At 46.2% G+C, this 24,439-nt stretch overlaps 1 protein-coding gene and 1 non-coding gene across 2 annotated transcripts in view; one reads left to right on the top strand and one right to left on the bottom strand.

Moving 5' to 3' along the window:
- The window catches only part of LOC126416036 (receptor-type guanylate cyclase Gyc76C-like), a 474,092-nt gene that overhangs the window by 223,844 nt on the left and 225,809 nt on the right, over positions 1-24,439 (bottom strand). The gene's annotated exons all lie outside the window — the stretch shown is intronic.
- Positions 17,554-17,627, top strand: Trnar-ccu (transfer RNA arginine (anticodon CCU)). Its single transcript has one exon. It is a non-coding gene; the product is annotated as a tRNA-Arg (tRNA).

The following is a 24,439-nucleotide window of genomic DNA, read 5'->3' as shown; positions in this document are numbered from 1 at the left end:
AACAGTGCCTTTGGCAATCAAACAGCAGTGCAAGAATGCTGTAAACACAGAAGCCTTCACAAAACAAAATACGCTACTAGTTTTAAATTATGCTTTTAGTGAACCATTTAGTTTCGTTTCTCGTCCTTATTTGACGTTTATTTCATGTTTGCTTTTAATAATTATTAGAATTAGCATTAACGTTAAGATGTTAGGATATAATTACCCGTCTTTATTTTATATTAATTTTCTGCTTTAAAATTCTCTCAAAGTTATGGTCGTTAACCACAGGTACTGATTCTCTGCTTATAAATAAGCAGTCGCAGTATGTAGAATTTTTCGAACTGCCTAAAAATATTCACGCGGGTAGGTTTTTTCATCGATAATACAAAATAAATAAAAATACACTGTAGAATTACAGTATGTATCGTCGATGAGGATGTTACTTGTTTCGCGTAGGGGTTGTTACAGATGTATAGAACATATGCTAGTACCGAATTTCATCATTTATTCGATTTTAATTTTAACAATAAAGCCATAAGAATGTAAACGAAGGAAGTACACACTTGAACACCTTAGCCAGTTTCCATTTCACTGAGGACTGAAAAGAACCGATCTTTGCAGTGGATCGCATTTCAAGACTACACTATAGGTTGCAGTCATGTTGCCTCTGGCACCGTCCACAATTTCGAAGATGGTGCCGGTGCAGGATTTTGTGCACGAACTGACCTATAAATTATGTCCCACGAATGTTCGGTGGGATTCATGTCGGGCAATCTGAGAGGCCAAATCATTCTCGAATTGCTCAGAATCTTCTTCAAACCAATCGCAAACAATTGTGGCCTGGTCAAATGAAGCATTGTCATCCGCAAAAAATTCATTTTTGCTTGGCAACATTAAACCCATAAATCGCAGCAAATGGTCTCCAAGTAGCAGAACATCCAGAGGACTCAGTTTATTCCATTGTAAACACATTGCACATCGTTATGGAGCCACCACCAGCTTGCACAGTGCCTTGTTGACAACTTGGGTCCATGGCTTCGTAGGCGGTCTTCATCTACATCATACTCCGCAAGCCACCTAACGGTGTGTGGCGGAGGGTACTTTCGGTACCACTATTTGATCCCTCCAACCCTGGTCCACTCGCCAATAGTGCGTGGGAACAGCAATTGTCGGTAAGCCTCTGTATTGGCTCCAATTTCTCGAATTTTCCCCTCGCGGTCAATAAGCAAAATGTACTCGTATGTGGGGGGAAGTAAAGGATGTTGTCTGACTCCTCTTGAAAATTGCTGTCTAGGTTCGCAGTACGTCCCACGTTGATTTCTGAGGGTTTCAGCTACTGTTGGTAGTCTGTTAGCATACACAAGTCTACGGAAACGGCAGCGGAGTTGCGTTGATATGAAACTTCCTGGCAGATTAAAACTGTGTGCCGGACCGAGACTCGAACTCGGGACCTTTGTCTTTCACGGGCAAGTGCTCTACCATCTGGCAGAAGTAGAGCTGTGTGGACGGGGCGTGAGTCGTGCTTGAGTAGCTCAGTCGGTAGAGCACTTGCCCGCGAAAGGCAAAGGTCCCGAGTTCGAGTCTCGGTCCGGCACACTGTTTTAATCTGCCAGGAAGTTTCATATCAGCGCACACTCCGCTGCAGAGCGAAAATCTCAATCAAGAAAGACTGTTTCCACCACCATGTGTGGTGTGTGTGTGTGTGTGTGTGGGTGTGTGTGTGTGTGTTTTTATTTTAAGAGAGAGAGAGAGAGAGAGAGAGAGAGTATTACATGAGAGAGTAGCCGAGCGAACCAGAAGCTAACCTGTGCCTGCTGAGGAAGATCGGTACGCAGCACAAGTCCAGCAGCGCTGATGCCCGAGAGAACACTGGTCTCCGGAGCAAGCGGCGAGGGCGCTGAAGGCTAGAGCCTAGGAGCCCGTTACTGGTCTACGCGTCTAGGCAGCGTCTGCTCAGCGCAAACCGCAAGTAATTGAAAATGCTGCAGCCGTGTGTGCGGGTGTGTGTACGCGCGCCCGTTCGCCGGGGTCAATTTTGTCATAGCTATCGGCGAAATAGGCACTTACTTCTGACGAGCATAATTTCTCACTCGAGATCGAAATAGGGACACGGAACGTGACTGGATTAGTGATTTTCTTAGTTTAGACTAGCGCATTTCAGTCGTGAGAGCTGCATTTCACAAAGAGCTTACCACGTCAAGAAGGCACTGGAACGACCGTTATATGGGGACTCATCACCACGGGGGGAAGTTGGAAGGTTCCCTTTACCGTAGACGCAAGGTAATAATTGCAATATATTATCATACTCCGACACCTACCGACATCGCCAACATCGTTTCTGCTACGAGCCGAAAACTTTTTGATACTTCTGCAGCTGCAGCATGTCGTCCATCAGAATCCACAATGCCAGTTGTGGGCAATAATTATGACCGCTACAGTTGCAGAAGAACACACGTGAATACCGGGATGCAGGATGAAAAATCACGTTATTGTATTGTATGTTAACCAGGGACCTAGAAACGACGGAGAGGCTCCGTCCCCGCCGCAGCCGCAGTGGTCCATAACCCCACGACGACTACCGCAGTCCACTTCACCCCTCCGCCGCCCCACACCGAACCTAGGGTTAACGTGCGGTTCGGCCCCCGGTGGACCCCCCAGGGAACGTCTCACACCAGACGAATGTAACCACTATGTTTGCGTGGTATAGTAATGGCGGTGTACGCGTACGTGCAGAGCTTGTTTGCGCAGCAATCGCCGACATAGTATAACTGAGGCGGAATAAGGGGAACCAGCCCGCATTCGCCGAGGCAGATGGGAAACCGCATAAAAACCATCCACAGACTGGCCGGCTCACCGGACCTCGACACAGGTCCGCCGAGCGGTTTCGTGCCGGGGACCAGGCGCTCCTTCCCAATCCGGAAAGCCGTGCGATAGACCGCACTGCCAACCGGGCGGGTACAAAATCACGTTAAGTGGTGGTGTAACTGTTCCAGGAGAAATTACGGGTGGAGGAGTAAGAAAGCACTGTCCTCTTATTTCCAAACTTTATACAAGACGGCATCTGCAGTCTTGTTTGGCTCTGGGAGACCGATTGCTTCAGACATATTCTACGTGAATGAACATGAAATTCTAGTAGATTTTAACTTACTCATACGATTACGAAGGTCTCATTTTCAAGAGAACCACCCAAGCTTTGGGCACTCCTTATAATTACATTTAGGATCAAATTTTTCATTTACCTTCCCTAGATGTTCATTGTGCCCTACAATGGACGAACGGCAAGCATCCTGTAAGAAATTCAAACGTCGCCTTTAAAAGGACCCGACTGACACGCGATGAACGGTACCTCCCGGCAGGCGCGACGAATGGACTTCAGTGGACTAGGTGCAAAAATTACGGACTCTATGTCTTCGGCGAGATCACGGGGGCGACCTGCGGATTTCTCCTCACATAAACATATAGGGCGTCGCAGAATTTTTAGCCAATACGAGGTAACATTCGAAACTTACCTGTTTTACTATAATAGATTAGGTGAGTTTGTGCATGTACTATGCCCCAAGAACTAAATTTCACAAGAAACAACAAAACTTATTGAAGCTCAAATGATTGATAGTTACCTACTTACTATTTTTAACGTTGATTACTTTGGTTCCTAACCAGTACACATATTGCAATAATATAAGCAAAGTACATCTTTTTATGTTATTAATAAGATTATGAATATCACCTTTTAGAGACAACGCTCTGAAATGGTTGTTGTTGCTGTTGTAGTTGCGGTATTCAGTCCAGGCACTGGTTTGATGCAGCTCTCCACCCTACTGTTTCCTATGCAAGCTTCTTCATCTCCCAGTACCTACTGCAGCCTACATCCTTCTGAATCTGCTTAGTGTATTCAGCTCATGGGTCTCCCTCCACGATTTTTACCCTCCACGCTTCCCTCCAATACTAAATTGGTGATCCCTTGATGCCTCAGAGTATGTCCTACCGACTGATCGCTTCTTCTAGTCACGTTGTGCCACAAATTTCTCTTCTCCCTAATTCAATTCAATACCTCCTCATCAATTATGTCATCTACCCATGTAATCTTCAGCATTCTTCTGTAGCACCACATTTCGGAAGCTTCTATTGTCTTCTTGTTCAAACTATTTATCGTCCACGTTTCACTACCATACATGGCCACACTCCATACAAATACTTTCAGAAACGACTTCCCGACACTTAAATCTATAGTCCATGTTAACAAATTTCTCTTCTTCAGAAACGCTTTTCTTGCCATTGCCAGTCTACATTTTATATCCTCTCTACTTCGACCATCATCAGTTATTTTGCTCCCCAAATAGCAAAACTCCTTTACTACTTTTAGTGTCTCATTTCCTAATCTAATTCCCGCAGCATCACCCGACTTAATTCGACTAGATTCCATTGTCTTCTTTTTGCTCTTGTTCGATGTTCATCTTATATCCTCGTTTCAAGACACTGTCCATTCCGTTCAACTGCTCCTCCAGGTCCTTTGCTGTCTCTGATAGAATTAGAAAGTCATCGGTGAACCTCAAAGTTTTTATTTGTTCTCCATGGATTTCAATTCCTACTACGAATTTTTCTTTTGTTTCCTTTACTGCTTGCTCAATATACAGATTGAATAACATCGGGCATAGGCTACAACCCTGTCTCACTCCCTTCCCAACCACTGCTTCCCTCTCATGTCCGTCGACTCTTATAACTGTCATTTGGTTTCTGTACAAACTGTAAATAGGCTTTCGCTCCCTGTATTTCACCCCTGCCACCTTCAAAATTTGAAAGAGGGTATTCCTCATATAATTAAATGCACAGTATTCAACGAACTATGAAATAAATCTAGAAGCAAGGTTCAAACGCGCTACAGTCCAATAGTTTCCCACGATTTTTTAAATTCAGTCTCAGCTAACCAAACGAAGAACTCGTTTGGCAACACGGCCTCTGGCACGCTCCTTGAATTTGCACGTGCAGTGACTTGAGTGCGTAACGTCAATGCTAATTAAATCGGAAATCTCTCAAAGTGTCAAAATTGTTTCTTAACTGTTATTTCTCAGCTCAACTTACCCTGCAACAGCCTTAGACGCATTTCTGATTGTTTCGCACCACCCCTGTATAACACTGTTTGATTACCAAATTTCACTGCCGTACACGGAAAGATTTGTTGTCTTACTTTCGTGCCTAGCGGTTCTAGGCGCTTCAGTCTGGAACCGCGCGATCGTTACGGTCGCAGGTTCGAAACCTGCCTCGGGCATTAATGTGTTTGATGTCCTTAGGTTAGTTAGGTTTAAGTAGTCCTAAGTGCTAGGGGACTGATGACCTCAGAAGTTAGGTCCCATAGTGCTCAGAGCCATTTGAACCATTACTTTCGTGGCAGTGTCAACCGGTATAACTGAATATGTTATGAAAGGTATATTCCTTTGGCATGGCTATGTAAAGTGTAACGGAGGGTCAATACACACGGCCCAGTCATATTCACGTGATCACCTGTAAAAGCTGAATAACCACCTTCTGCAGCGCGGACGTGTAGGAAGAGAGCGAGCGATGCTTGGAAGATACCGATAAAGATGTGTAGCCACGCTGATTCCAGTGTCACCATGGCCAACTGGGCTACGTCTCTCGGTTGAGGATCCACGGCGCGAACAGCCTGAGGTGGTCCCGTAGATTGTCGATGCCAGGGGGCCAGGGGAATATGGTAGACTCATATTGGTGCTCTTTAAACCACGCACGTATACTGCGAGCTGTGTGCCACGTTGCATTGTCCTGCTGGTAGATGCCATCATGCCGAGGAATAACAAACTGCACATAAGGGTAGAAATGCATAGTTGTGTTGATCCATTACGCCTTGACGCATGACGAGGTCATCCACGGAATGACACAAAAACCTGCCACAACGCTCCTTTCTCCGGTCTTGACCCTTCTGAAGATTGTTGCAGGGTGTCTGCTTGCAGACGTTTCACGCCGTACACACCAACGGATCTGTCCGCCAGAGCTTAAAAAGTGGTTCATCTGCAAAGGTCACCTGTCGTCACGGAGCGGACGTCCAGTTGCAGTAATGGCGCGCAAATTCCAGCCTTCGTCGCCGATGGACAGCAGTCAGTATGAATGAATGAACCAGGTGTCTGCTCCGGAGCAATGTTCGCTGAATGGTAGCTGAGGAGACACTGTTGGTAGTCGCTTGGTTCATCTGAGCAGTCCGTTGCTCATCAGTTCATGCCTGTTCCCCGGTACACATCTTCCTGACAATGGCGTCACCCCAACGGTTTACAGAGTTAGCTGTTTCGAAAACGCATCCACAATTGGTACAAACACCAATGATCAAGACCTGTTGGACGTCACGTAAATAGCTCCGTTTCCGCATTATGACATCTGCACTGTTTTCCGAGTCCTCCCGATATGCTTTATACACCTTCAACTACTAGTGTTGCGACCTGCTGTCTGTGAGTGTTTAATGCACACTGACTTAGAACATATGAGGTGGTTACAGGAATGTGAATGGACCTTACAACATGACTGCGTTCTTCTGAGTTTACTAAAATAGCTCCGTCGTGTTAAACCGAGTGCAGAACTATTAATCCATCATGGGTTTTCTTTTTCCAGAGACAAATGGCAAACTATTGTCATGATTCCGCTCTAAATCAAGTGGAGGGGACGTCCTTATGAGAACTGGGAGGTGAAAGACAGGCACGTTTACAACTGCCGTATTTGTGAAATTCGGAATCAGCGACGAAATCTGTGCGCCAGGGTGATGGGTTGGCTCCTTTCTGGAGTACGGTAAGGGCTGAACGAGGAAGCAACAGAGAATGATTGAAGGCCTTTTTTGACGCAGTTCTGTAAAGGTTCCTGTCCATCTGGACTACCGATTAGCGCCAAAACCGCATCTGGACCAAGTCGTCGTCATAATTTGCCGTGAATACAGCGATAACTAAAAACAGCGAAGATATATAGTAATTTTCGTGGCAGTCCACAGTGCTTAATCAGAAGTTTAACGGAGTCGAGACAAAGACTACTCGAAATTCGCGCTGTACCCAGATTCTAGGAGGAGACAAGTGCCCCTTCATTCGCCGCCCCTTCCCGAAGACCCTTGCAAAAGCCTATGGTAGCGTGGAACTTTTGGTGCCATCGTCGAATGCTTCGAGATGCCCGAGATGTAGTGGCGAACACTCCGAAACGCCCCCTAAGAAAAATAATAAATGACCGTGCTGGTAAACCTGTTACATTATACGATTTTCAAACAACTGAGCAAGACTCAACGTACTCTTAACAGTTTTCTCTTTACTTATTCTGATCATCACTAAACTGACACACAATATTTTTGGCGCAACGCAATCTGACTTTCAATAATCCCTAGAAAAGAATGGCCCTGACTAACAATAACCTATACCGTTCATGAATCACTTATCTCACAAAATCTTCGTTACTCAAACTACTGTAATACAGCGAGCGCCAATACTGCCGGCTAAATAAAAGGTTCTGACTACTGATAGGCATAGTTAGCAAACGAAAGATTTTGATGGAGAACAAACACTGTATTTACCTTAATAGTGTTCAAAAGTCATAATATATAAATCAGTTCAAGACATCCAGTCTTACAAATTTCCTTTTTCTGACACGTCCAGATCGTCCGTTCTCAAAATTCTGCCATCTCTCTCCCCACATCCACCACTACTGGCGGCTCACCTCCAACTGCGCAACGCTACTCGCTGTTCACATCCAACTGCCCAACACTACACTAGCGAATATTCCAACGATGCCAACCAGCCACAGACTTCATACAGCACAGTGAGTGATTTTCATACAGAGCGCTACGTGGCGTTACCAACATAAAAACCTAAACAGCCCACTTAGAACTGAAAGAAACATCACACCGCACAGCTGCCAAAGAATTGCTCACCCGCGGTCATTGCAGAGGACTGTGACGAAAAATAAGAGAACAATAGCTACAAAAGTCACTCCAAAAGGAACTGTCGCACTCGCGTGCCCTGTCAGAAGCAAAACACCACGAGGGAAACTTCATAAGCAGGGAACTACAGAGTGAGATAGAATTCTAAAACCGTTCATTAGCGGTGCAAATGCCCGTAAGAACAAAACATGGTTCCGAATCCCTATAACCCGATCTAAGGGGTGCAGGACTGGTTTTGTGACTGTGGTCACCACATCTCAATTTAGTCAGCAAAAAAATGGTTCAAATGGCTCTGAGCACTATGGGACTCAACTGCTGAGGTCATTAGTCTCCTAGAACTTAGAACTAGTTAAACCTAACTAACCTAAGGACATCACAAACATCCATACCCGAGGCAGGATTCGAACCTGCGACCGTAGCGGTCTTGCGGTTCCAGACTGCAGCGCCTTTAACCGCACGGCCACTTCGGCCGGCTTTAGTCAGCATTTGTGGTGTACTTTGGACAGAGCTGTGCGCGATCGTTATCCATCTCCATTATCGTTAGCTGAACTTGCTAATACTTTGTAGGAAGAACGGTACAAGATTCCCTTGAAAATCAAACAGGACCCATACTTACCGATTCCCAGACGACTGGAAGCTGTTTTCAGTGCCAGCGGTTTTTCTACACCGTGTCAGGCATAGTTTTTAGAGTTTCCATCTTTCCGTTCATCCTCTGTAGTCTCCTGAACAAAATGAATCCTTTTTAAACATCCTGTATTGTGAGAGATGTCGTATAGACGAGAAATCGACAAATACTGTCGTGAATGTAGTGATTACTGGCAGTTCAATTGCACTACATTTCTCCCCACGTTACAATGAAACAAGTGTATGCTGTAGCATAAGTTACAGCTTGTTAGGTCCGCTTACATTAGCCATGAGCAAAAATGATTACGAGAGTTCGCTACACCGGTGGGCAGGCTCTGCCGCCGGACAGGTTTGGTTTACCCATTTGCATGATACAAGGCAAACACGGACTGTTTCGCAGTTGTAGCGGAACACAGCTGCGTGTTGTTGTATACGCCACTTTCCTTTTACCCTTGTCAGTGGTGAGAAATCTCTTGTTAAGCAAACAGCCATTGTTCCTAGGGCTACGCAGATAATATACATAGGAATTTTAAACCTTCTTCTATTAAGTTTATCGAAATTGTTATAACGTTGATTAAATGGTACGAATTAAGAGTAAGACGGAGTTCCTTTGTTAGTGACACCAGCCGATAGCTGAATAACAGTAAGTCTTTTTGATCCTATCGTGTCGACCCCAGTCTCAGAAATTACGTTTGTGTCCAACCCCGGAGAATGAATCGGTTCTACAAACCTACTGAAGCTGTCTATGGTATCGATAGCAACGATGCCACAGCGTAGGTGCAAGTTCACAAGTTGGCTCTATGACACCGGCGACAGCGCCCTCTAGCCGGCGCTGTGTAGCTCTAGGAGCGTCGCTCCGGATTCAGCCCATTTGATCAAGAGCAGACGGCCGGGACACTTCGCTTCATATAGAGACTGTACACTTCTTACGTCGAGTCTAAGGCGTGCTTATCATTGCAAAGTTATGTAACCATTTATTAACTTGTTTTTGCCTATAGTAAACATCTATAATTTGACACGCAGTACCGACGTGTTTTACCTTTTCCTGCTCCTATTCACTTCCCACATTCGGCCTACCCTTCAGTTTACAGGAGCAGACCCACGCGCCACTTTCCAGGCAAGATACAAAACTGTCTTATTTCTCAGGGATTATTGTCAAAATGACAGTTTCAAAGAAAGCAAAACTGGACGGGCAGAAACTGAAATAAGCTATTAATGGACATCAGCTGGTAAATTCTGCAGGAGGGCAGTTTTTTTGTTCCTAAGGGATCATCGGAAGAACGTGCTACCCTTTAAAAAAGGGAAACGTACAACAATGATACCTTCTTGGGACAGATTTAAAAACACTTTCAGTGATCAATTGAAAGATGAGCTAATCAAAATTCTTAAGTATTTAGGCAACTTTTTTTGCGCCACATCAATCCAACGTGAACAATAAAACTGCAGGCAGTAATTTTTTTCGGAGTTTCATGAAGCGGCATTCCAAATTCTCCTTATGGTAAGCCCAATCTAACTTACTTCAAAGAGCACAACTTCCAACGCTGAGCATTATATTGTTATTTTGAAGACCTATAACAACATTGGTATTATTGTTTTTATTTTTATGTTCTCGCATTTACAGGTCTTTGTTTCGTACACAGTTTGTCCAGCGTTGGAGACAATTAGTTGAAGCGTATCGTTCCAAACGCTCCCTTTCATAATCTAAATAATGTAATTAAAACGACCTATGTTTTATTTATTTTTGTGGTTGTTTTAATATTAATATCGTATATTTTTATCATGAAACAGTTTTATTATAATTCGTTCATACGATTCTTATAAAAGTGCAAAAAGATGTGTGTGTCTATTACTGGGGCAGCTCCCCTGCGCATACTGTATCGTCTTACCGTCTTACGAATGTTTGTCTCTCTTTTAACCTGATTTTTTGTGTGAAGTAGCCCAGTACATTTCTCTCTGTCCAAAGCTTATTGGCAGTTGACCCACAATATAAAATAAATGTAACGTACTGCGCATTAACAGGCAGAAAGACCCTTTTTCTTCATTATTACACGATTGTAGAACAGTCACTGGAAGCAGCCACATCCTTAAAATAGCAAGGAGAATGCGTACTGAGCGATTTAAAGCTGAACGACAACATTACACTAACCGCAGGCAGGGTAGGTACTAGACTGAGATTCATTGGAGGAATCCTCAGGAAGTGTAGTCCATCCACATTGAAGGTAATTTACAGAACCTTCGTTAAAGGTACTTTGTTATTACTCGTCAGTCTGGGATCCATACAATAAAGGACTGTTACGAGATGTACAGAAATTCCAAAGAAGACCAGCGCGGTTGTTACAGACTCATTTACTAAGCGGGAAAGAACCACCGAGATCCTAAACCAGTTCCGATCCACATCTACATCTACATAGATACTCTGCAAATCACATTTAAGTGCCTGGCAGATGGTTCATCGAACCACCTTCACAATTCTCTATTATTCCAATCTCGTATAGCACGCGGAAAGAATGAACACCTATATCTTTCCGTGCGAACTCTGATTTCCCTTATTTTATCGTGGTGATCGTTCCGCCCTATGTAGTTCGGTGTCAACAAAATTTTTTCGCATTCGGAGGAGAAAGTTGGTGATTGGAATTCCGTGAGAAGATACCGCCATGGTAGACTCCGCAAGAGAAGAGTCCTGTATCACGGTGTTATTTACTGTTAAAAGTTACGACAGGGTACATTTCGAGAAGAGTCAAGTACTAAACGGCTTCTTCCTACGTATATCCCGCGAAAAGACCGTGAAGGTTCAGTTAGAGGCCGACTGCTGTGGCTGAGCGGTTCTAGGCGCTTCAGTCGGGAACCGCGCTGCTGCTACGGTCGCAGTTTCGAATCATGCCTCGGGCATGGATGTGTGTGATGTCTTTAGGTCAGTTAGGTTCAAGTAGTTCTAAGTCTAGGGGACTGATGACCTCAAATGTTAAGTCCCATAATGCTTAGAGCCATTTGAACCATACAATTAGAGAGATCCTAGCCCACACGGAGCCTTATTGCGAACGAGGGGCATCCTATTACGCCTCGTGTCTTCCCCGACAACACTCTGATTTTACAGCAGGCTAGCAGTGTCACAAAGCCAGAATAGTTCTGTAGTGGTTTGAGGTACATGACAGTTAACTCACATCTATGTCTTGGCCACCAAATGCGGCTTATCTGAACGCATGCCAGTTTGGCGGCCCGAAACTCTGGTTCGAAATTTAAGGGAATTGCATGACCTCCGCATACACGTGTGGGTATGCGCGGGAGTGTGTGTGTGTGTGTGTGTGTGTGTGTGTGTGTGAGAGAGAGAGAGAGAGAGAGAGAGAGAGAGAGAGAGAAGGGCGGCGCGCACCGCACCCACCTGTTGCACGCAGCGGCCCGGACCTCGCGGCGCCCCGGCGTTCCGACCGCAGACTGCAGCCCGGCAGGTGCAAATGCAGCGGCGGCGGCGCGCGTGTATTTATACGGATGCACGCACACGGCACAAAGGCGAGGCGCGTATCGCCGCCAACATCGGGCCCGCCGGCGCGACGGACCACAATGGAGCGCCCAAGTTTTCCGCGAAAAGCGGCCCGGCCGGTCGGAATGAGTTTCGCATGCCATTATCTCGGCTGCAGCTCGCGCCCAGCGCTTCCTTCCACCGACAGGCAGCGATGCTCCGTTTGGTGTACGGGTGAGGACAATTACGTTTAAATGTGGTTCACAGACGAAGCGACCGCGAATGACTGCAGACTCCCGACGTCCTTCAACGTCTGACTGCAATAACTACACACATCAAAAAAAGTTTTGCATCACCTCGGTTCCGAGACTTCTGGAACCTGTACAGAAAATTGGAAAGCGAGACCTTCAGAGGTGGTGGTCCACATTGCTGTATACACCGGTACCTCTAATACCCAGTAACACGCCCTTTTTGCATTGATGCATGCCTGTATTCTTCGTGGCATACTATCCACAAGTTCATCAAGGCACTGCTGGTGCAATTGTCCCACTCCTCAACAGCGGTTCGGCGTAGATCCCTCGGAGTGGTTGGTGGGTCATGTCGTCCATAAACAGCCCTTTTCAATCTATCCCAGGCATGTTCGATAGGGTTCATATCTGGAGAACATGCTCGCCACTCTAGTCGAGCGGTGTCGTTATTCTGAAGGAAGTCATTCACAAAATGTGCACGATGGGGGCGCAAATTGCCGTCCATGAAGACGAATGCCTCGCCAATATGCTGCCGATATGGTTGCACTATCGGTCGGAGGATGGCATTCACGTATTATACAGCCATTACGGCGCCTTCCATGACCACCAGCGGCGTACATCGGCCCCACATAATGCCACCCCAAAACAGCGGGAAACCTCCATTTTCGCCGGCCGATGTGGCCGAGCGGTTCTAGGCGCTACAGTCTGGAACCGCGCTACCGCTACGGTCGCAGGTTCGAATCCCGCCTCGGGCATGGATGTGTGTGATGTCGTTAGGTTTAAGTAGTTCTAAGTTCTGGGGGACTGATGACCTCATATGTTAAGTCCCATAGTGCTCAGAGCCATTTGAACCTCCACTTAGCTGCACTCGCTGGACGGTGTGTCTAAGGCGTTCAGCCTGACCGGGTTGCCTCCGAACACGTTTCCTACGACTATCTGGTTGAAGGCATATGCGACACTCATCGGTGAACACAACATGATGCCAATCCTGAGCGGTCCATTCGACATGTTGTTGGCTCCATCTGTACCGCGCTGCACCGTGTCGTGGTTCAAAGATGGACCATGCCATGGACGTCGGGAGTGCAGTTGCGCACCATGCAGCCTATTGCGCGCAGTTTGAGTCGTAACACGACGACCTGTGGCTGCAAGAAAAACATTATTCAACACGGTGGCGTTGCTGTCAGGGTTCCTCCGAGCCACAATCCGTAGGTAGCGATCATCCACTGGGCGACCTGAGCGAGGCATATCATCAACAGTTCCAATCTCTCTATATCTCCTCCATGTCCGAACAACATCTCTTTGGTTCACTCCGAGACGCCTGGACACTTCTCTTGTTGAGAGCCTTTCATGGCACAAAGTAACAATGTGGACGCGATCGAACCGCGTGATTGACCATGTAGGCATGGTTGAACTACGGACAACCTGAGCCGTGTACCTTCTTCCTGGTGGAATGACTTTAACTGATCGGCTATGCACTGTTGTTTACATCTTTGGGCAGGTTTGGTTCAAATGGCTCTGAGCACTAAGTGACTTAACTGCTGTGGTCATCAGTCCCCTAGAACTTAGAACTACTTAAACCTAACTAACCTAAGGACATCACACACGTCCATTGCCGAGGCAGGATTCGATCCTGCGACCGTAGCGGTCACGCGGCTCCAGACTGTAGCGCCTAGAACCGCACGGCCACACCGGCCGGCTTGGGCAGGTTTACCGACAGCTCTGAACAGTCAAAGGGACTGTGTCTGTGATAAAATCCACAGTCAACGTCTATCTTCAAGAATTCTGGGAACCAGGGTGATGAAAAACTTTTTTTGATTTGTGCATAAAATAATCAGCTAAACCTATAGCCTCTTCTTGAGAGGTTCAGCAACTGTATTGATGTTTAAGACAATTCTCATTTATTATCCAGTCTCTATTATACATTTTTAATTAGATTACATGTTTCGATCACTCAGGACCATTTTCAGAACTAAGTAGTTGGGTCAGCAACCCGTCTTGTCTACTCAGAGTGCTCTGATATTTCGTTCTCAGTAGACAAGATAGGTTGTTGTCGTAACTACTTAGATCTGAAGACGATTCTGAGTGACCGAAAGACGTAATCTAATTAAAAATGCGCTACTGAGACGGGACTTACAAACCAGCAAAACATCTTATGCATGCGAGTTTGTCAGAAGAACGATATGCAGAAGAATGGAAAGGAAATTGAGGATCCATTAGATGACGATCAGTTTGACTTTAGGGCAGATGTCGGTACTGTAGAAGTATTTCAACATTGCACTTGATAGTACTAATTATAATAATAATGAAAGTAACATTACTTTCATCTGGCTCAACGGACTGGCGCAAGTCTTTCAACTGTACGCCACTTCGGCAACTTGTCTCTCCACAAGCCTACCCCAGCTATCCAGTTGTGGAAAGGAGAACTACAGTTTAACTCCGAATCAGGACCAGGTGTAGTTTCTGGCGACTCCCCACGCTGTCTGGAGGTGAAGACCAGGTATAAAGGAAGACTAAAAACTCCATGACCCGACCGAGATTCCATCATGCGACCTCTCGTTTGCCAGGAACACGCTTTACCGCTTTTTTTCTTTCATTTTGATAGTTACTTTGCTCGGCATTTGGGCTGAGCAGACGACACGTGGCAACTGTTCAAGCTGATCGTTGAATATTTCACTTTCTACACTCCTGGAAATGGAAAAAAGAACACATTGACACCGGTGTGTCAGACCCACCATACTTGCTCCGGACACTGCGAGAGGGCTGTACAAGCAATGATCACACGCACGGCACAGCGGACACACCAGGAACCGCGGTGTTGGCCGTCGAATGGCGCTATCTGCGCAGCATTTGTGCACCGCCGCCGTCAGTGTCAGCCAGTTTGCCGTGGCATACTGAGCTCCATCGCAGTCTTTAACACTGGTAGCATGCCGCGACAGCGTGGACGTGAACCGTATGTGCAGTTGACGGACTTTGAGCGAGGGCGTATAGTGGGCATGCGGGAGGCCGGGTGGACGTACCGCCGAATTGCTCAACACGCGGGGCGTGAGGTCTCCACAGTACATCGATGTTGTCGCCAGTGGTCGGCGGAAGGTGCACGTGCCCGTCGACCTGGGACCGGACCGCAGCGACGCACGGATGCACGCCAAGACCGTAGGATCCTACGCAGTGCCGTAGGGGACCGCACCGCCACTTCCCAGCAAATTAGGGTCACTGTTGCTCCTGGGGTATCGGCGAGGACCATTCGCAACCGTCTCCATGAAGCTGGGCTACGGTCCCGCACACCGTTAGGCCGTCTTCCGCTCACGCCCCAACATCGTGCAGCCCGCCTCCAGTGGTGTCGCGACAGGCGTGAATGGAGGGACGAATGGAGACGTGTCGTCTTCAGCGATGAGAGTCGCTTCTGCCTTGGTGCCAATGATGGTCGTATGCGTGTTTGGCGCCGTGCAGGTGAGCGCCACAATCAGGACTGCATACGACCGAGGCACACAGGGCCAACACCCGGCATCATGGTGTGGGGAGCGATCTCCTACACTGGCCGTACACCACTGGTGATCGTCGAGGGGACACTGAATAGTGCACGGTACATCCAAACCGTCATCGAACCCATCGTTCTACCATTCCTAGACCGGCAAGGGAACTTGCTTTTCCAACAGGACAATGCACGTCCGCATGTATCGCGTGCCACCAAACGTGCTCTAGAAGGTGTAAGTCAACTACCCTGGCCAGCAAGATCTCCGGATCTGTCCCCCATTGAGCATGTTTGGGACTGGATGAAGCGTCGTCTCACGCGGTCTGCACGTCCAGCACGATCGCTGGTCCAACTGAGGCGCCAGGTGGAAATGGCATGGCAAGCCGTTCCACAGGACTACATCCAGCATCTCTACGATCGTCTCCATGGGAGAATAGCAGCCTGCATTGCTGCGAAAGGTGGATATACACTGCACTAGTGCCGACATTGTGCATGCTCTGTTGCCTGTGTCTATGTGCCTGTGGTTCTGTCAGTGTGATCATGTGATGTATCTGACCCCAGGAATGTGTCAATAAAGTTTCCCCTTCCTGGGACAATGAATTCACGGTGTTCTTATTTCAATTTCCAGGAGTGTATATTGTCTTCTAACCAAGGACGCTGAGCTACGGTGTCGGCAGCGCTAGACCATCAGGCACATTTAAAGATGGAAGCAAGACTTAAGGAAAATCGAGACACTTTCATTGGTTTTTTTTTCGACCTTGAGAAAGCGCTCGACGATGTAAAACTGTGTAAGACATTAAAAATTAAAAATTCTCGGTAAAATAGGTGTAAGCTAGGGAAAGTGAAGTAATATATGATATACACAGGAAACAAGAAGAAACAATGAAGACCAAGATGAAAGCGCTCAGATAACAAAGGGTATAAGACAGGGAGTGGCCGCATGGGATTAGCCGAGCGGTCTTAGGCGCTGCAGTCATGGACTGTGCGGCTGGTCCCGGCGGAGGTTAGAGTCCTTCCTCGGGCATGGGTGTGTGTGTGTGTTTGTCCTTAGGATACTTTAGGTTAAGTAGTGTTTAAGCTTAGGGACTGATAACCTTAGAGTTAAGTCCCATAAGATTTCACGCACATCTGAACATTTTTGAACAGGGAGTGATCTTTCGCCCCTACTGTTCAATGTATCATCGAAGAACGAATGAAAGAAATAAAGACAAAGCTTCATGAATGGGATTAACAACCAGCCTGGATTATAAGATTCGCTGATGACGTTCCTCATTTAAAGTATGGAAGAAGTACAGAACCTGTTGAATGAACTGAACAATGTAAACAGCGTAGACTATGAATGGAGAGTAAATAACATAAAAACGAAAGCAATGAGGAGTAGTGTAAATGAGATTAGCGATAAACTTGAGACTAAAATTTGGGACCACGAAGTAGAGGCAGTGAAGGAATTCTGCTACCTTGGAGGCAAATAACACACGATGGACGGAGCAAGGACGACATAAAATCAGACTAGCACAGGAAAAGAAAGCATTCCTGGCCAAAAGAACCATCGGTATTAATTGGAGGAAGAAATTTTTGAGAATGTTACCCCTATATATATACTAAGATGGTATCTGTTCTTTCGGACAAGTCCGAAAGAACAGATACCATCTTAGTATATATGTAGTTAAAGCTCACTGGCCATTTGACCATCTTCTTCTTGTATGCGAATGCACAAACAGTGCCCGAACTCTTACGGGAATCGGCAACGCGCCGCGAGTAACGAGTATAATGGGCGGGGGGCACTACGAATGTTGAGAATGTGGGTTTCGCGGGAGGCGTGCCAGAGATAAACCCTGCAGTCGCACTATCCTCTGTGTCCTCGGTGGCTCAGATGGGTAGAGCGTCTGCCACCTAAGCGGGAGATCCCGGGTTCGAATCCCGGTCGGGGCACACATTTTCATCTGTCCCTGTTGACGTATGTCAACGCTGTAAGCAGCTAAGGGTGTTCATTTCATTGTAATGTTACCCCCTTTGGAGTGCTGTAGGTGGTACTGACGTGGTACCAGCCGGTCAAGGGACTGTCAACCGCTGACGTTAAGACCTGAGTCGCGCATGGATAGCTCAGTCAGTAAGAGCACTTCCCGCGAATGCTTCGTGCTCGAATCCCCGTGCGGCAAACAGATTTAATCTGCCAAGAAGTTTCAAATCAGCTCACACACTGCTGAAAAGTGAAAAATTCTTTCTGGAAACTAATGTTTCGTTTGACTGTTACTGGAAATACGTTCTTGGAACTACAAGAACATATATCTCCTAGTTGTACAACGACTCTCGTGTAGCGCCTGCCACTGGAGCTCGGTGAACACCTCAGCAGCACTTTCACCTTTAGTAAATGAACCCATGTGCGTAATGGGCAAGCTGGAAGTGACAGTGACAGGACAGACAGTGAATTTAAGGGTAATAAGATGAAGGCATAATTGACACCAAAGTGGTTTATTTGAAAAAGTGATACAGAGGCCCTACGTGGGGGGACGCACGACGGAAAGCTTCAGTCTCCCCGAGAGATCGATCCGTTTCGTGCCGAGTCCAGTAACTGGAAGAGCAAGCAGCTTCCCTGACCCGCAATAGGTAAAACTTGCCAGATCTCAGTGGAGAAAGCACACTGGCCGCATGGGAAGCGTCGCACCATCATCGCTGACACCGCAGTGTCTTCGCCAACGGTACGTCACGTGGGACCTCGCTTCCTCGCCCGTACCCCAGTGGAAGGATCGAAAATACGAAAGCTGTCAACAGTACTTAGTAATCATTATACACTGAATCCCCTTGACAGAGCCGGCCGCTGTGGCCGAGCGGTTCTGGCGCTGCAGTCTGGAACCGCGAGAACGCTACGGTCGCAGGTTCGAATCCTGCCTCGGGCATGGATGTGTGTGATGTCCTTAGGTTAGTTAGGTTTAACTAGTTCTAAGTTCTAGGGGACTAATGACCTCAGCAGTTGAGTCCCATAGTGCTCAGAGCCATTTGAACCATTGAACCCTTGACAGAAGGTGCCGTTCCTCGTAAGATCTTCTCTGCCTGCTGTACAAATCATACCTCGTAAGGGTGCCAGACAGATGCGACATGCACAAGTATTGATCGTCCGAGTGTTTTGTAAGCTACCTCCTCCCTGAGCGGATTGCACTTCTTGAAATTCTTTTTCCAACGAATCTCAGTCTGGCATCTTTCTACATGTTTAATGCACGTGATGGTTTCCACTGCATATTCGACAATCGCGTAGGCGGACGATAAAATACACTTGCCGTGTTGATTCGCACTATGTTATATTCGTTTTATATCGAGGGTGAAATGAGAATCCCTGTACCAAGCGTCGATGCTCTGCGCGTCTTCTTTCGTATCTCTACAATATTCCGGTGTTGTGGCTTCTCTGTAAACAACAGCAACATCCGCGAACAGCCTCAAGGAGCTTCCGACATTTTATGTACACCTACCTACATAGCTCGCAAGCAACCTCAAGGTGCCTGGCGGAGGATACCTTATACCGTTACTAGTCATTTCCCTTCATGTTCCAATAGAGCAAGGGAAAAACCACTATCTATATGCCTCTGTAAGAGCCCTAATTTCATCTGTCTTAAATTCGTGGTCCTTACGAGAAATTTACGTCGGCAGTGGTAGAATCGTTCTGCAGTGAGTTTCAAATGCTGGCTCGCTCAATTTTCTCAGTAACTTTTCTCGAAAAGAAAGCCGCTTTCACTCCAGGGATTCCCATTTCAGTTTCCGAAGTACCTCTGTTATACTTGCGTGTTGTGAGAACCGTGAACAAATCTAGCAGCCCGCCTCTGAATTGTTCGATTTCTTCCTCTAATCCGACCTGATGGGATCCCAAACACTCGAGCAATAACTCTTTGTATACGATAAGTTTTACAATAATGTCAGGAGTTTTTTTGTTGTGACTGCTCACTCTAATAATTCTCACGACCTCTTCCATGTTGGATGGATCATTTCATTGTTTTTATCAGCAGTTCAGCAAAAGTAGAAAGACTATTTTCATACTTCCAGCTGTCTATATGTTATTTATATCTAGTTTCGAAATTCCTGTCTGTGATTCTCAGATACGTGCTTAGGTATTGACGAAGTCTTTTCGGGAATTACTTGTCTGAAGTGTAGCTTTATACGGAAATGAAACGCGGATAATAAGCTACATCAAACCGATTTTCGCAGTAAGCACCACAGCAGCAACAACAGAATATTCCATGTCCATTATGATTATCCGGGCTGCTATGCCGTGGTCGGTTGATGAATTCTGTGTCAATTCCCAACGTTTCGTCCTCGTCTAAGGGAGATATCTTCAAGGGGGTCTGTAGCTGGATGGAAGGTCCAACACACCCACTCGCAGTAGCGAGCCGTGAAAGTCTACATTTTAGTAACAGAATAGTCCTTCGGGTTTCGTTCGAATGTATTCTTATGTCCGAAGTTACTCCTTCCTTAAGGGGGGTAGGAAGTCAAACGGGCCGACATGGAGCAGGAGAGGTATCACAGGACAATTTAATTTCCAGTGCCTATGCTTTTACAAATAAATTCATGAAACTTTGTCAGCATCACCAGGAAGGATTCAGGATTCACACTCATTGCAGTGGAAGTTCGAAAACATAACGAAATAAGTTTTTACGTTTGAAATTTCATCATTTTTTCACTTACTAATGGCTGCATTTGTTGCTATAGGTACACTTTTCTTCATAAGTTACAGAGATTCTTCGATGAATTTTGCACAGCATACATACCATACAGGTGTATGAAACTCTAGAATTTATTTAATTTATGAAAAAACGAATGATCTGTTGTATTTTAAACTTCATATTTAGAAAAAACACAAATTTTGTAGTTAATTACCTCAATTTTTACCACATTTTTTAATAGATTTGAAAAATTCTAGAGTTTCATACACCTTTAAGTATGATATGTATGCTGTGCAAAATTCATCGAACCATCTCTCTTACTTACGAAGAAAAGTGTACCTATAGAAACAAATGCTGTCATTAGTAAGTGAAAAAAATGATGAAATTTTACAAGTAAAAAAAAAATTATGTTTTCGAACTTCTATGAGTGTGAATTCTGAATTCTTCCTGGTCATGCTGACAAAGTTTTATGAATTTATTTGTAAAAGTATAGACAGTGGAAATTAAAATGTCCTGTGGTGCCTCTCCAGCTCCAAGTCGGCCCGTCTGACGTCCTACCCCCCTTAAGGACGACGTGCTATCTTTTGTTTGCTGCGAATAGATCAGTGTCGTCACAAAGCCGGTCTACCGCTCCGCACGCTTCTTACCAAGTGACAGTGCGGGCCTGCTACGAAAGCCTTCCGCAAGTCAAGCAACACGGCACGCGCCCGTGCATCTGTGCTGCTAACACAGCGGGGTGCAGTACATGAGTTGTTGAAGGACCCTAGAGAGACTTTCACCGCTGCCGGAGCCGGCGCACAGCTGCCAATCGCGCCAGAGAATACGCAGGTGTCTGCCGAGACGCCGCCTGCCGCGCGGCGGCGATCAGAAAGGCATTCCTTCGCCAGCGCCGTGCCCCGCGCCGTGTTATGCTGCCCGATGCAGACACCTGCTCGCCTCTGCGATTCATGCAGCGGCCTCCTCTCCCTTCCTAGAAACCTCGGCGGAGAAACTCGTTCCCACCGCCGCGTCACTTTCGTTAAGAGTCCTGTTTACAAATAACAGCGCCGTATCGCTTCGGAAGTTGTTTCGGCGCGACTTTATAGCCCTGCCACTTGGCCGTCCCGATCTAAACAGCAACGCTGGATTACTTAATGGCAGAGGGTCCCATCAAGTCCTTACAAAAAAGATGTGCCTTCAAAAACAGATACGTCGCGAGTGACTTTTCATGCGAGCTATTTGCCGCGCGTAATAGCCGAACGGTCTTAGGCGCTGCAGTCATGGACTGTGAGGCTGGTCCCTGCGGAGTTTCCAGTCCTCCCTCGGGAATGTGTGTGTGTGTGTGTGTGTGTGTGTGTGTGTGTGTGTGTGTTTGTCCTTACGATAATTTACGTTAAGTAGTGTGTAAGCCTAGGGACTGATGACCTTAGCAGTTAAGTCCCATAAGATCTCACAAAAAAAAAAAAAAAATATATATATAATAAACGCGAGCTATTTGTGGATTTCTAAATAATGCTATGGCCTGAGAAGTCATTTTAACGGTGATAAGTATTGTGACTACTTTACATTTTTGTTACATTTACCTTTAGATTTAGCTGCTTCATCTACCTAGCGAAATGCAGGAAGATCTGCAGCGGATAGGCACTTGGTGCAGGGAGTGGCAACTGACCTTTAACATAGACAAATGTGATGTATTGCGAATACATAGAAAGAAGGATCCTTTATTGTATGCTTATATGATAGCGGAACAAACACTGGTAGCAATTACTTCTGTAAAATATCTGGGAGTATGCGTAAGGAACGATTTGAAGTGGAATGATCATATGAAATTAATTGTTGGTAAGTCGGGTGCCAGGTTGAGATTCATTGGGAGAGTCCTTAGAAAATGTAGTCCATCAACAAAGGAGGCGGCTTACAAAACACCCGTTCGACCTATACTTGAGTATTGCTCATCAGTGTGGGATCCGTACCAGGTCGGGTTGACAGAAGAGATAGAGAAGATCCCAAGAAGAGCGGCTCGTTTCGTCACCGAGTTATTTGGTAAGCGTGACAGCGTTACGGAGATGTTTAGCAAACTCAAGTGGCAGACTCTGCAAGAGAGGCGCTCTGCATCGCGGTGTAGCTTGCTGTCCAGGTTTCGAGAGGGTGCGTTTCTGGATGAGGTATCGAATATATTGCTTCCCCCTACTTATACCTCCCGAGGAGATCACGAATGTAAAATTAGAGAGATTCGAGCGCGCACGGAGGCTTTCCGGCAGTCGTTCTTCCCGCGATCCATACGCGACTGGAACAGGAAAGGGAGGTAATGACAGTGGCACGTAAAGTGCCCTCCGCCACACATCGTTGGGTGGCTTGCGGAGTATAAATGTAGGTGTAGACGTAGACGTACAAGCTAACAGCGGTCTGTGTACGTAGTAAACAATTATTACTTTTTTTTACTTATTTATGTTTATTTATGTTAGGGATTCAAATCCCTTGAAGTACACCCCAGGTTAGCCGAGAGCGTTAATGCGCTGCTTCCTGGACTCTGGTAGGCGCGCTGGCCCCGGATCGAATCCGCCTGGCGGATTACCGACGAAGGCCAGCTTGGATGTGGTTTTTCGGCGGTTTTCCACAGCCCACTAGGTGAATACGGGCTGGTTCCCACGTTGCACCTCAGTTACTAGACTCGCAGACATCTGAACACGTTCGCAGTATTCCGTGGATTACACTGGCCGCAGACAGGTGGGGTACACTAATACTGTGCGAGGGGTCACGGGGTGGCGACTGGAAGGCATCCAGCCACTCTTTAAATTGACCTTACCAAATCCGATCCTAACCATACCGACCCTGCGAAACCGCGGGATATATATATATATATATATATATATATATATATATATATATATATGTTGACGGAACCACAACCTCACCTCTGCTTAAACTGCTTCATCAGTATCAAAACGAAGTCCTCGAAGGTGTTATTTAAGTTTTGGAAACGGATGAAAATAGGATGGGGCTAAGTCGGGAATGACAGTGAATCCAAGAACCCAAGATATATGCATACAGGGTGTTACAAAAAGGTACGGCCAAACTTTCAGGAAATATTCCTCACACACAAATAAGGAAAAGATGTTATGTGGACATGTGTCCGGAAACGCTTAATTTCCATTTTAGAGCTCATTTTAGTTTCGACAGTATGTACTGTACTTTCTCGATTCACCGCCATTATTTCATACGGGATACTTTACTTGTGCTGCTAGAACATGTGCCTTTACAAGTACGACACAACATGTGGTTCATGCACGATGGAGCTCCTGCACATTTCAGTCGAAGTGTTCGTACGCTTCTCAACAACAGATTCGGTGACCGATGGATTGGTAGAGGCGGACCAATTCCATGGCCTCCACGCTATCCTGACCTCAACCCTCTTGACTTTCTTTTATGGGGGCATTTGAAAGCTCTTGTCTACGCAACCCCGGTACCAAATGTAGAGACTCTTCGTGCTCGTATTGTGGACGGCTGTGATAGACTCTTCGTGCTCGTATTGTGGACGGCTGTGATACAATACGCCATTCTCCAGGGTTGCATCAGCGCATCAGGGATTCCATGCGACGGAGGGTGGATGCATGTATCCTCGCTAACGGAGGACATTTTGAACATTTCCTGTAACAAAGTGTTTGAAGTCACGCTGGTACGTTCTGTTGCTGTGTGTTTCCATTCCATGATTAACGTGATTTGAAGAGAAGTAATAAAATGAGCTCTAACATGGAAAGTAAGCGTTTCCGGACACATGTCCACATAACATATTTTCTTTCTTTTTGTGTGAGGAATGTTTCCTGAAAGTTTGGCCTTACCTTTTTGTAACATCCTGTATATATCTTGGGTTCACTGTCATGGATCATTCTCCATACATTCCCGACTTAGCTCCATCCTATTTTCATCCGTTTCCCAAACTTAAATAACACCTTCGAGGACTTCATTTTGATACTGATGAAGCGGTTTAAGCAGAGGTGAGGTTGTGGTTCCGTCAACAAAGTCAAACATTCTACAGTGGCGCTTCAACAAACTGGTCTCTCGTTGGGAAAAATGTGGTAGCCGCTAGTGTGAAATAAACATGTAAGCGAGAAGAATAAA

The sequence above is a fragment of the Schistocerca serialis genome, chromosome 1 (assembly GCF_023864345.2).
Source record: "Schistocerca serialis cubense isolate TAMUIC-IGC-003099 chromosome 1, iqSchSeri2.2, whole genome shotgun sequence".
In the NCBI taxonomy this organism is placed as follows: Eukaryota; Metazoa; Arthropoda; class Insecta; order Orthoptera; family Acrididae; genus Schistocerca; species Schistocerca serialis.
Note: the sequence above shows the minus strand (reverse complement) of the source record. Positions and strands in the feature narration are given on the sequence as shown.